Source organism: Phocoena sinus, chromosome 9 (genome assembly GCF_008692025.1).
Source record: "Phocoena sinus isolate mPhoSin1 chromosome 9, mPhoSin1.pri, whole genome shotgun sequence".
Classification (NCBI taxonomy): domain Eukaryota; kingdom Metazoa; phylum Chordata; class Mammalia; order Artiodactyla; family Phocoenidae; genus Phocoena; species Phocoena sinus.
The window spans coordinates 20,030,934-20,045,216 of NC_045771.1; the positions used below are offsets into that span (position 1 = coordinate 20,030,934).

Below are 14,283 nucleotides of genomic sequence, written 5' to 3' on the forward strand. Positions count from 1 at the left end.
TGGTGAAAATACAGGACAAATAAGCTAAAGGAAGCTAGATGAACTTGTTCTCTTTTGCATGAGCCATTGTTTGTATTTTTCCAAGGTTGTGCCCAGGTCAAGTTCCTAAAGTGCTAAATGGGAGAAATGAGAACTTTTTTTTTTCTTTCTAGAGTAACAAGTGATTTTAAAAAGGTAACATAGCTTTTAATTTGAAAAATATTCCTTTTAGGTAACGTAAGTTCTAAAAGTGATGGTTGTCCTTATGTATTGGTGCCTTCACTTATTTATTTATTTTTGCTTGCTGAGAAAATCATTTTCAAGGGCTGGGAGACCCTCTGTAAAGTCCATGGGTCTCCACTGCTGGAATATTGCAGTGTTATGTATGTGGGAAAGGGATGTAATTGTGTTTGGCTTTTTAAAGATATTCTGAAAGGAGATCCAAGTGATTAGCAGTAGCCACTTCTACTCATGTAGTTAAAGCCCTGAAATGAAAACAGTCAGTGGCATTGCACATGAAATATGTAATTTTATGAATTCTTATTTATGTACCAAGAAGGTAAATGACATGCATGGGTTGGATAAAGATCTAAGAAATCAACAGTGAGAGAGTAGCATGCCATGAGCTGAGAATTGATAAGAGAGAAGCTTTTAATGAGCACCTCCATACTGCTTTGAAATTTAGGAAGAAAAATACCTCACTTATGCCTAGATATGTCTTTGAAACTTTTTGTAGCCCTGTACTGTTAAGCACTTGAAGTGTGATTGGTCCAAATTGGTATCTGCTCTAAGTGTAAAATACCCACCAGGTTGCAAAAACTCAATATGAAAAAAATATAAAATATCTCTTTAATAATTTGTATTGATTACATGTGGCAATGACAATATTTTGGGTATATTGGGCTAAATAAAATATTACATGTTGTTAAAATAAATTTGACTTTGTTCTTTCTTACTTTTTTTGATGTGGCTTTTAGAAAATTTAAAACTATGTTTTTAGTTTGCATTATATTTCTAATAGTCAGTGCTGCTCTAACGTATTTTATTCAAACGTAACGTATTTGCATAAAAATGTCAACATCGCAAAACTGAAAAAAAATAAGCCCAGTACCCCATCTTGTTCCCCAGTGGTAAGCATCATTAACAGTTTGTTGTGTATTCTTCCTGTCATTTTACTAAGCATTCTGTTCTGCCCTTAAGTACATTGTAAACTAGAGAATAATCATAAAAGCTGATGTAACTTAATATATATTTTTGGATTGGGGTGTGTAAAAAATACCAAGTGAATACCTGCCTTTTTGTCTGTTATTCACACTTGAGAAAAGTCTAATTACTGAATCTGTGTTCCCTTAAAGAGACACCATCATTACCTGCAGGAGCATCAGGACTGGTGCTTAGGAGAAATTAATTAGTTTTCATTGAATTTGTAGCATCAATTCTTTTAAATGGTTTAACAGAAAAAAGGGACTCTTCCCTGACAGTGGTGGTAATTAAGATCTTATAGTGAACTAAGACTATTATCTATCATTGGCAAACTTTTCAGGTTTTCTACAGTATGTATTTGAAAGCAGTTTTATTTCTTTTTGAAATAATTGGTGATACAATTGCTGATCTGGTAAAAATGGAATAGAGTGAACTTAATAGCATTATTTAAATGTCATGATATAAAGGAAGGGATGTTAACTGTAGTTGATGGTGGGATCACTGATTTTATTTTTAAAACAATGCTTTGTACACTAAGCACATAATAAATGCTCAATAAATACTTTAATCAGTGATTAAAACATGTTATATCAAATTGATTAACAGAGCATTGAGTATCAGTGTTACTTTGTCTTTTTTCCAAATGAAGATACTTTGTAAACTATCGAAATATGACGTTAAATAGAAGTTTAGGTGAGAAAATATTTCACCCGTATATTTGTGTAGATTCTTCTATTATTTTGTGCTTATTTTCCTCCTTTACTATAGGAACTAAATGAGGCAACAGAGATTGCCATTGCCTGTTCTTTGTGTTCTAACCACCATGGTGATCATGTCAGTGATGTGTTCTGTGCAGGCCCTTCCCAAGAGCATTGCAGGTGCTTGGTAAATGTTACCCAGGATTTTCTTTGTTTACTCACATTGGTATTAATGCTTTTTGTTTGACCTAGTGCTTACCAATATTATTTAATTTGATTCTATAACAATCGTGTGACATAGGGTGTTACTATGCCCATCTTCCTATGAGAAAACCAGCAGCTTAGAGAGGTTATATTGAGAAATTCAGTATGTGACAGAGTCAAGTCTTAACCTAGATTCTTAGTGAACTGTAAAATGGCTGTTGTGAACTGTAAATGCAGATGACTGTTGGAAATTGGGCATTATATTCATCCTTTGACTGGTGTTCTAAAACCACAGTAATGTAAACATTCCAGTTAGGAGGGCTTTATAGTCCTTTCTTCATAGCTCTGTGGTTTTGAGTATTATTTAACTGATTTCAGTAAATCCTGCTCTTGTTGCTCTTTCTATGCTTATTTTTAAGACATAGTATTGTTTGTAAATGAGGCAAGTCCTATAATGGGTGCAGATTATCCATTCATTGGATTAGATGGACACATTGAACCAATTTCTCTGTGAAATTTTTTAGATCAGGAACTTCTCTTTATAGAAGATATGGAGATAAGTCATTATTTGATCTGAACTTGCTACTGAATAATCAAATTGACATGTTGATGCAGCTGGCAGATTTGATTCCTAAATGTATTTGAATGTAGACCACACAATGTTATTTTTACACTAACTCTCCTTTTTTTTTTCACTTCTTGACACAGACCTGTGAGTTCCTAGTAACTTTAAAATTCTGGTGAATGACACTTGATAAATGGTGTGATATTGTGAGTACTGATAGGTGCTAGAAATTCAGCTGGCAAAGCATCAATTTCACACCTTGAGACCTCAGCTCAAAGTTTAGGTTAAAGGTTTGCCTGGAGTCCGTAGTCTTTTGCACAGGTCCCCTGATAAATGCAGTGATTCCAAACCACATTTTTCTTCTACATCAAATCCAGGCAGCACTCTGAATCATTAAATATTAAACCTTATATTCAAGAACATTATTCACTCATTAATATTGCATTGTGGCCTAAACTTCATTGTTCAAAACATTTTAGGATATTATGCAAGTCTGTCAAAATACATTAAAAAACTTAGTCATGTCGAACTAAGCAAAAAATGACAAACTGTTTGCACCACAAACGTGTTGTCGTTGAATTTTTGTACAGTGTAAGCATTTTAAGTTGGGATATTTGGAAATCACTGTAAAGATAAAATGGATTGCAGTAGAAGCCAGATGGAATAATGAATATTCATCTTCCATGTAACATCTGCTATATATCTTAATGAAATTTATAGTTATCCCTGAAATTTTTCTTCCTTGACAGTATTTATTTATCTCAAAATTATTTTAACTAGGAGTTGAATATGAGTTAGTACAATTCTAGCTGCTTATAAAACTGCAGTATCTGATTCAGGGACTGTTTTTCACATCTCCATGATGGCTATCATCTCTGCAAAATCGAAGCTAGATAGGCCTCCTGTGAACTGTGGATTAACTGGGAAACCTTTGATATTCGGCTGAGTGTAAAAGAGTGATTGAGTTCAAGTCTTGGTCTCTGTGACAAAATTTGTTCTGGATTGCCATGAACACATCTGGTTTCTTGCTGCTTTTCACAACCCTGTTAGTTACAGTGAGAAGCCATAAAATTCTTCCCAGGGAGGAAAATGATAGAAGCGTTTTTGTGTCCAAAATTGTTCCTTTTTAAAAAAAGAAAAGAAATCCCTTTTCTGGTGCAAGAAGGAAAATTCAGATAGCAAAAGGTGTGAAAATACACAATTGCTGAGGAGATACATTGGTTTTTTTGTGCAGTGGAGATAACAAGCATATGAGCTTTATCTGAAGTATAGGTTTATTGATTATATTATGCATTAGTGATTATTGACATTTGATGGGTTAGAATTTAATGAGGAAGACCAGTAAGAGCGAAGGTTGATGTTTCATCCTTGATTACCTTGAACAGAGGATGGATTAATTTTCCTATGATATGTGGATCAGAATCTATGTAAGTAGCCGGTGGGGTCATCTTGAACACCTACAGCTGTTATTTCAAAAATGAGAGGAATGGGTGTTGTGAGGTAAATAATGAAGGTGGCATAGTGAATTCCTGCTGGTTGGGAGTTAAATTATTCATTTTGTTGGTTTAGCTAACATGGTTCGTGCTGCGTGGGATTGGAGCACTATGTCACTGACTAATATTGCATAATTTAAAAGCCTCAGTTCCTCAGGCCTGTAATATAATTGAAATTTAGAAATGGTTGTTAACATTGTGGAAATAGTTTTCTTTGTGTAGGTAGGTGTGGTTTACCTAGCCATTTCAAAGTTCTTATGTTGTTAAACATGGGTGTAAGGCGGAGGCAGTTTGCCCAGGATGTGCTTAGCTGTAGTTAATGTTGCAGTTCCTTTCTCTTGATCTGCTTCCACGCCATTGTGCTTTTCTGGAAAGGCTGCCCCATAGTAAACGGTCCATTTCAAAAGCCTGGTGAGCGCACGTCCTCCTCACTCCAACTTCGCAGTTCCTTTTCCTCCTCACTGAGAATTACGTTGCAGATCAGTGAAGGGGTTTGGGAGGGTCGCCACCTCTGTAACTGCTAACTTTGGGGCTCATCATAGGCGTTTCGTACCTTTGCAAAGCCACTTAAACAATAATTTATTACCTTCTCAGCTGTAGTAACTCTAAAGGGAGAAAGACCTAACACAAGCCTCTTTGAATTTTTGTACAATGTTATACACAGTGTTTTGTAGTCATACTCAGTGTGACTATAATCTTTAGTTTATCCTTCTTCACTTAATGTAATTTTACGCGCAGATTTATACCTTTGGAATAGCACTGTAGCAGTATTTCTCGACCTCAGGAGTCTGTGAGTGGAAAAAGAAAAGCGTGGAAGCACATTCTGGATCGCCTGTCAGCCAGCCACTCGTTGCCATGTGATATCAGTACCTGTGTTTGTGTTTGCAACTGCATTAGGGCCAGTTGAGTTGTGTCCTGCATAAATGGATTGAAGAAGGAAGGGCTTTGTTAAGGGAGGGAGGAAAACCTAGACGTGTGTATTAATATTTGAACCAGAACGTGGAACATTTTACTTTGGGAGGCTTTGGCTGAGTGTTTTAGTTCACACAATCAAGACCATGTAGTGTAGTGACTTGCGCATGGTTTCTGGAGTCGCAAGTGTAGAATACAGATGCCACCACATATTTTCCTACGTGATTTTGAGCAGTTCAACTTCTCTCAGCTTTGGTTTCTTCAGCTCTGAAAGGTGAATAACAACTACTCTGTGGGATTTTTGTGAGGATTAAATAAAATAAAATACCTGGCATAAGGAGGTACTCCATAAATGGTTATAATTAGTTGAATATTATGCATTTTTTCATTTGGATGACATAAGTTCTATGTTAAAGTCTTCAATACTAATAATAACAAATTAAATGGAATAGAGAGTGAGAGGACCACACGGGCCTGAATGCTCTTGTTGGAATAGTTGGAACTGTGTTCCGGCAGACTTCTCAAGAGCAAGTCCTCGCTGTTCTGCTCTGTCTCCTGGCCTGATTCCTTGTCCTCACACTATGGTGTGCATAGTAAATTCCTAATAAGTACTTTTTAATGCTTTTTCATTTTGCAGCTCCATTTGTTTGTTTATTTTTGTCGTTGATGTGAGTTCTGAATCATAATTTTTTACTTCTTAAAGTGTCTGTAATTTAACTTGCAAGAGATGGGAAATATCAAGGGAATGAATAGGAGTTACCATAAAGTGACAGTAGGTAAAATCATACCGAATTTCACATCATTTGCTCTTTTGATACGTGTTTCTGCCATCTCATTTTATGTTTAAGGTGAAAATTAAAATGAAGTGAAATCGGGCTTCCCTGGTGGCGCAGTGGTTGAGAGTCCGCCTGCCGATGCAGGGGACACGGGTTCGTGCCCTGGTCCGGGAAGATCCCACGTGCCGCGGAGCGGCTGGGCCCATGAGCCATGGCCGCTGAGCCTGAGCGTCCGGAGCCTGTGCTCCGCAATGGGAGAGGCCACAGTAGTGAGAGGCCCGCGTACCGCAAGAAAAAAAAAAGAAGTGCAATCCAGTATACTTGCTTAGTGTGGCTTTCAGATCAATGTGTTTTTATTAGAGTTTGTTTTTTCTTTAGCATGATTTCATAGGGAAGGCTAGAAATTAAACATCTGCCAAGGAATGGATTTTTAGCTGGTGAATAGTGTCAGAGAGGCATGAACATGGATCGTTGTTACCTAGGGAGAGTGCAGCGCGGGGTGGGCGTGGTGGGTGCTGAGGCTGTCTGTTGTGCTTCCTGTGCGGACCAAGGTGACTTAAAACAGAAAGATGAGCCTGGCCTCACGGAGAAGGCCCCTTCCACTCTTGATATTTCTTTTGAGGTTACAGAGTAGTTGAAGTAAAAAATATAGGGCCGTCTTTATTCAGAAGTGAGACTGACGGAGATTCTTTTCTCAAGCCTGTGTCTAACTAGCTAATAATAACAGTTGTGACTGTGCTCAGTGATACAAAATTTGACTATCCTTTTGTTGGAGTGCGTTTCAAATAGTGTTTTGGGCACAAAATTGCTGGAGGTGGGTTGTCCCTCTTTCACGTACAACTTCATTTTCTCTTCAGTTTTCCGAAGAGGGTGCCCTCTTCTCTCAGCTAGACTGGCCTTTACAGCAATTGGCTGAGCATTTCACCAGCATTATAGAACAGGTGCTTGCTGTGGAGTTTAATCTTGAACTCACTACCGTGTGATACTAAAAGCAGAGCTCTGCGATATAGGGTGTCTTCTATCCGTTGATTCCCCAAGACCTGTCCCTCAGTTATGCCTGATGATGATCTGTGAGCTGCAGAACCGGACCATGTTGTTCTGTCCCCATGTAAAAATTGCTCTTATTTGACTGTGTTCTGGTATTAGTCGTTTTCACCCTAATACTTCATAGTCCTTGCAGTATGGGGTGGGGGGGGGCTATGCTTCTTTTTAGGAAAATGCAGCTTAGAGTGTAGAGACGAAAATAGGAAAATGGTTTCCATAAGAATTAATATACAGTGCCTGAGATGGCCCCATCCAGCACGTTTAATCTCTTAACTCTGCCCTAAAATGCTGTAAGTACAATAAGTCCCCTAAATACGAACGAGTTCCATTCCAAGAGTGCGTTCATAAGTCCAGTTTGTTCATAAGTCTGACAAAGTTAGCCTAGGTACCCAACTAACACAATCGGCTGTATAGTACTGTACTGTCATAGGTTTATAATACTTTTCACACAAGTAATACATAAAAAACAAAAAATAAAATATTTTTAACCTTATAGTACAGTACCTTGAAAAGTACAGTAGTATAGTACAATAGCTGGCACACGGGCTGGCATCGAGTGAACAGGCAAGGAGAGTTACTGACTGGAGGAGGAAGAGGAGGGGGGATATGGCAGAGCTGAAGGATCGTCAGCAATAGGAGACGGAGGGCAAGCTGCAATTTCAACTCATGCCTGACGTTGATGGAATGCACGCTTGCATCTTTGAAAGTTTGCAACTTAGGTTCATATGTAGAGAACTTTCTGTAACTCTTTAATGTGGGGAAAAAAGCTATAATAGAAAATTTTTTGAACATCTTTATTGGAGTATAATTGCTTTACAATGGTGTGTTAGTTTCTGCTGTATAACAAAGTGAATCAGTTATACATATACACATGTCCCCATATCTCTTCCCTCTTGCGTCTCCCTCCCTCCCACCCTCTCTACCCCACCCGTCTAGGTGGTCACAAAGCCCTGAGCTGAAAAAATACGGAACGCTTCACGAATTTGTATGTCATCCTTGCGCAGGGGCCATGCTAATCTTCTCTGTATCGTTCCAATTTTAGTATACGTGCTGCCGAAGCAAGCACTTTAATAGAAATTTTAAAGGTGGAAAGGATTCTAGGGAGTTGGAAGCTTGAAAGCACCTCCATTGTCCTCTCATTGCAATTTCAGTCTAATTCCCAGGTGCTTTTTCTTAGTAGAGCATCTGATGGATGGGTGAGAGCCAGTAGGTTAATTTCGGCACAGCACAAGTTGGCCCCAGCGTATTTGAATGTTCCTGAGAGAAGCTCTTGATTTCTCTGTCTCTGTTGTCTGGGTGGGTAGAGGGTGGGAGACGGGAACAGAGAGACTTTCTCTTGGTTCCCTTGACAGGGGGCTGACAAGGTCTCAGCCTGTGGTATACCACTGGGCCCCAGGGTGGAGACTGCTTCATCTCCCACCATTCAGCGGGCACCTCTGCTTAACATAACCGGACGGCTGGGCCTGAGCCCTGGTGAGTAGGAGATGAAAAGTAGCAGCAGCCAGGGAGAAGGACACTCAGAAAAGGTGCTTCTAGCAAGGACTGTTGAAATATTTGAATGGCGCTTTTGATGTTTGTAGCACTGGCAACTGTTGCCACTTGGTTGTTGGTGGTAAGACACATTGATTTTAAGAGGCATCTTGATTTCATATTGAAGGATGAGGGTGAAATAACCCTGTATATTTGATGAAATAGACTAAATTCTAGGTGGAAATAAAGGGAAGAGAGAGAGGAGCAGTGATAATTAAATGATATAAAAACATTTCACTGAGCTGAAGAAAGACTGGAGTCTGCAAATTGAGAGGCCTCTCTTTATTCCAGGGGGATTGATGAGAAAAGATGCACACCTAGTCATAGACTGCTAGAATTTCTGAACTGTAAGGATGAAGAGAAAATCTTACAAGCTTCCTGACAGAAAGAACCACTGATTTATAAAGGAAAAGGGGGTCAGTCTGGGTTTAGGCTTTTCTTTGCCAAACTGGAAGCTAGAAGGCAGAGTGACATCTAGGGATTCCTGAGAAAGGACTGAAACCCCCAAATTCTTTGTTGAGCTCTCATATGCCTGTCAGGGTGAAAGAGAGACTCACAGATATGCCAGGATTTGGAGAACTCATTAATGTAAACAGCAGCCAGAATCCACTAAGGAGACAAAACTCATCAGTTATTTTTACAGAGAGAATTTAATGCAAGAATTGTTAATGCAGAACAACAACACAACTCAAAGGCAGGGCTGTTCAGTAGAGATGTAATGTGAGCCATCTGTGTAATTAAAAATTTTCTAGTAGCCACATCAAAACAAATTCTAAGATTTTATTTTCCCCAGTATATTCAAAATATTATATTTTAACATATAATCACTATAAAACATATTAGTCCTACTACATTCTTATTTTCATACTCAGTATTAAAAATCCAGTATGTATTTTATACTAACGGCACATCTCAGTTTGGGCAAATCAAATTTCATGGGCTTGACAGCCACGTGTGGCTGATGTTGACTGTATTGGCCACTGCAGCTCTAAGCTATCCCAGAGGTAGCAGTGGCAGGAAGCAGCAGGATTGAAAACATTGATGCTTGAAGGAGGGCGCTGTGGAACTGTAGTCCAGAGGAGGAGAGGCCAGTGGGTCTGGGACTCAAGATATTTGAGGAGCCTACCGGGAGGCAGGGCTGGTGTTTCCAGAGTGAGGTGCAGTTAGGTTGCAGGTTTGAGCAGACTGCAAACTGGATTGGACTGCTGCTGTAGGAACAAGTGCTGCTGCTAGCCTGAAGCAGTGAGGCCAGAGCAATGCTGCAAGGCGTAGAGTGCAAACTGGAGAGTTCCTTTTCCCTCCTCCAGCCTGCGGTCTCCCTCTGGCGCCCTCTATTGGCAGAGCCTAACAGGAACCCAGCTGCAAACCAGACATGGGATTTAGAGACTCCCGCTGCCACTTCACAAAGCAGACGATAAAGAGGGGTGTGAAGCCGAGTCACAGCTTAGTATCTGACACGCTGGTCCATCTTAGGAAGATTCTTAAAGAATTCGAACCAAATTACAAATTAATTATAACAGATCTTAAATAGGGAAAGGTAGAGAGGAGAAGCAGCACCCATGAGAATCAACCTTTGCACTGTATACATGGATGATAGATGGGGAACATCTAACAAAGCTGCTAATAAGGATTCTTGAAAATGAAGAGTAATTCTTAATGAGAAAACTAGGAATTGTATGAATTTAAAAGCACTGAACTCTTAGCTAAGAGTTGGGGGTGGGCAGTCAAAGTATTCAAATGATTTCATCTTACTGAGTTTGCAGAGGGTGGTGGTTGAGAAAGTAGTAGGAATTTTGTTTTTAAACAGTAGTAGGGAAAAAAGCGTTTGTGAATGTTCAGGAAGAGGATGACCACAAATCTCACAGAAAAATACCAAAGATCTTTCTGAGAGGGGAAGAGAATGTGTAGTAACTTGATATAACTGGGAAAATAAGGAAAGGGTAAAAAGAAATAACAGCAAAGTAAGATTAATAGTAAATGTAATATAAAAGGAAAGAAATAAAGTTAGGTTTATCAGTTTCTTACTGTTAATAATTGTGCCTGGCCACAATTATCCATTTAAAGATCAAGGCTGCCAGATTATATTCACACACACACACACACACACACACACACACACACACACACACAGCAAGAGCTATGTATTATTTATGTGACATACACTTAAAGTAATTTGTTTTAATCTTAATAAAAGTTAAAAAATTAATGGATTGGCAAAGCTGTACCAAACAAAAATATGAGAAAAGGTACAAATGAAGGTTGTAAGCACTAGACAGAATTAAAAAAGCACAATTATGTAATGATAACAACCAAAGTTTATAAAGACAGCAGTCATTAACCTTTATGCATCAGTCAAATTAGCAGCTCAATATGGGAATCAAAAATGATTAAAAATTCAAAGACTACTTGATTTAAAAAATAATAAAGGACTTTGTGTAATTATTCTTTCTTTAAAAATGTTTACTCTAGGATTGATGGAGTAGTCTGCTAAGCTTTAACATTCAAACATCTACCATAAAAAACATTGGAGTGAGTTAGGTGGTATGTGTATCTGTGTATGTTTGAGAGGCATAATGCAGGTGGAGGGTGAGAGGTTGCAGTTTGGTTCAAGCTTGAAAGTCCTTTGAAATAGAAAAGAAGAAAAGTATTGATTCTTTGCCCTACAAATCTTAGAAAGGAGAATGGTAATATCTTCTCTCTCTCTGGTCAAAAGTTTGCCAAGACTTACCAACTGAACAAGGACAGTTTCAAAATATGTGTCCTGGCAAAAATGTGTCTTTTAACAAAAAGAAACATAAGTGCAAAACACTGTAAAAGGCTTGATGTATCTTTTGTATACGTTAGTATACTAGGATGTTGTCATTTCTTCAGAGACCAGGGCCCTGAACCAGGGAATGTCGTCCTGGTTTCGTGTCTTCAGGAGGCAGCCATCTCATGTTGTCATCTTTCCCTGGCTCAGGCCCATCGGGGTGAGGCCAGTGCTTAAGTTGCTGTCTTGCCCCGCTGGGCTGATGAAAGGGACTTGCCCCAGAGATACCTGCATTTGACCTCTGGTTCGTTTTTCCTCGGAGAACTCTGTGGTCTTCCTCCAGCATCTCAGTAAATAAACAGCTGCAGCACCCATCCAGTGTATGTTCGCAAGGGAGAGGGATGTAGATATTTTCGAAAGAAGTCTTCAGTAGTAACAGGTCATGCATGGGCATTTCCTTCCACTACTTCTATAAAACAGTTTATTTTCAAGCCCTGCTGATATGGCACAGTTCAGTGGTGTGTGTCTCTGCCTCCCTGCTCCCATCATTGTTCAGTTGTATTTTGAATGTTTTGACAATTGATGTATACTTTAAGATAAAAAGATGATTATTGTAGTTTAGGATGCCTCTAAATATTCAGTTTAAGACAGATAAAAAAGAGGCCATAGGTCCTTCTCGTTAGATGCAAGACAAGGGTGCTTTGGGGTGTCGTGTAACTTCCTCCTGGGGAGTTTAATTGTGTATTCCTGAGGGAGGGAGGGGTGTGGGCCATGGATATGGTGACGTTAACTTGTGAACTAAAACCAGATTTCTTTTCAAATATAGATCTATTTTTTCAGTGCAGTAAGAGAATGTATTTGATAAGAAAATGGTCCGAGAAAATCCAGGACAGGTAGAACTTGTTCTCAAGTGAGACTTGAAATAGGGACTCGAGGTACAAAGTAATATGCAATGTGTAAAGGAGAGGTGATCGTCTGGAACCATTTAAGATTACAGCTATGGGTAATCCCTCATAATAGTTGTAGGCTTCCGGTTATGGGCTGAGTTTTTTTCCCTTAGGCATCATTTTGAAGCCATGCAGGAAAATGCCCCCAGATCGTGAGTAAATTTTAGTGTGCTTTAATCACTTTTTAAAAGTATTCTTGTGGAAAGGAAGGAAACATTGTTAAATTCTGAATGACATTTTAAATGATATTTATGTAGAAACATAGATGAGCAAAATAAATGTCCTCTTGGTTGTATTCAGAACCAGGTCTAAATGCTGGTTAAATAATACTGATTTACTGTAGGTTTGCTAGATTTCAGTCATTCAGCGTTCCAAGACAGTGCCATTTCTTTCTAAATTACCATTATATCAAGGGTACCTGTGTTCCATCATATTAAACTCTATTCATTTCTTTCAAAAATATTTATTGAATGCCTGCCAAGAGCCAGGCACTATTTAGTGTCTCGGTTACAGTGGTGCCTAAGACAAAGTTCTTACCCCCCGGCTTACATTCTAGTAGTATATATATATATTATGTGTTTGTGTGTGTTTGTTCATGGGTGTATCTTCTGTAAGAATGCAGGCTCCGAAGTCAGCCTGCCTGGCTACACCTCTCACTGGCTTTGTGACCTCGGGCAAATTACTTACAAGTTCTGGAAGCCTTAGCTTTACCTAACTTATCTGTGCCTCAACTTCCTCATCTGAAATACAGTAATTTGATAGGGTTTTTGTGAGGATTAAATGAATTACACCTGTCGAGTGCTTAGAACTGTACCTGGTACAAAGTAAGCATTAATAAATGCTAACTCTTTATTATACATATAGATATTACATCTCTATATACATATATAGATGTTACATATAGATACATATTATATGTGAATGTAATATGGTTATATTAATGTACATTCATCTTTATGTGTTTATTTTGGGATCTCAATGCATGTACATTTCCTTCCAGGATTTGAAATAATTTGAGCTGAGAAATTTTATTAAGCTTGCCTTGTACTTTTACTTTGGTAAAGTCTTATTAATAGAAAGCTGTATACTTGTTCTGTCATTATTCTTAATAGTGTAATAATTAGTTTGTTGGATTACTGGCTCAGCTTTTCCGTTTAAAAAATGAGTAGTAAACAGTATTTTGAATGCTGGTTCAGCACGTCCTGACAAAGTATGATGCATTAAAATAACATTCATCATTAGCATTAAAAATGACCTTTGAGGTTGTAGTCGCTCATTTTTCTCTTCCAGTGTTTGAAATAGTCTGAGTCAAGTACATTGCAGTAGTATGCAGATATTGTCTGTGTGTAATGGTCATAGTTCAACTTTAGATAAATCATTTCCTCAAATCACTTTATCTAGAACAATCTCAGTTTCCCATTTATTCTCACCCATTATCTGAGGTTCTTATCAACTTTCCCTCAGTAATATAATGGCCTTATATATTAAATTATAAAGTAATTTTCTAAGCTAGAATTGTATAGCATTACCTTTGTGTCAGCCTACATGAAGATAAATCTGAGTGTTTGTGAATGGCCAGGTTCAGAGAAACATTTAGGGCCATTGAAAGCCAACCCACTTTGGGAAAGGGCTGGTTTGACTCTGGCAAACTCTGACTTGACATAATGAAAACAAATAAAAAGTGAGCTTCTTTTAAAATAATTACGAGTAATATGATTTTTAAAAACTGTCCTTATATGACCACAAAGGTGAGTAATGTAATGGAAACTGATTCCCGTTGGAGTGGTGGTGGTGTCACTCTTCAGGAGGTTTAAGAACCATGGCTTTGGAAATCAGATCAGGTCATTTCAGGTCTCCTGTGTGCTTTTCCACATCTCAGTTTTTCTCATGTTAAAGGAAGATAGTAATACCTTCTTCCTCGAGGACAGCAAAGTTGAATATATAAAAAAATGCCTAGCTAAAGTTATCTTTAAAATACCCTTCCCATTTTCTTAAAACCTTTAGGTTCTTTCAATAAAATAATTAATATTGGTATTATTAATATTACCAGATATCTATGAGAACTGAATATATTTGAGTAATTATTATTATTATTTCCATTTAAAGGACATGTTGTAATATAATATTCATTGTAGGAGATTTGGCTGGTTTTTAGAAATTCATTTTGCTGGTGTATCTTAAAT

General features: G+C 38.1%; 1 protein-coding gene and 1 non-coding gene across 3 annotated transcripts in view; one reads left to right on the plus strand and one right to left on the minus strand.

The window, feature by feature from the left end:
• The window catches only part of CHCHD3 (coiled-coil-helix-coiled-coil-helix domain containing 3), a 314,451-nt gene that overhangs the window by 81,617 nt on the left and 218,551 nt on the right, over positions 1-14,283 (plus strand). The gene's annotated exons all lie outside the window — the stretch shown is intronic.
• On the minus strand, positions 7,834-7,940 carry LOC116759927. The gene has a single exon (XR_004351589.1). It is a non-coding gene; the product is annotated as a U6 spliceosomal RNA (small nuclear RNA).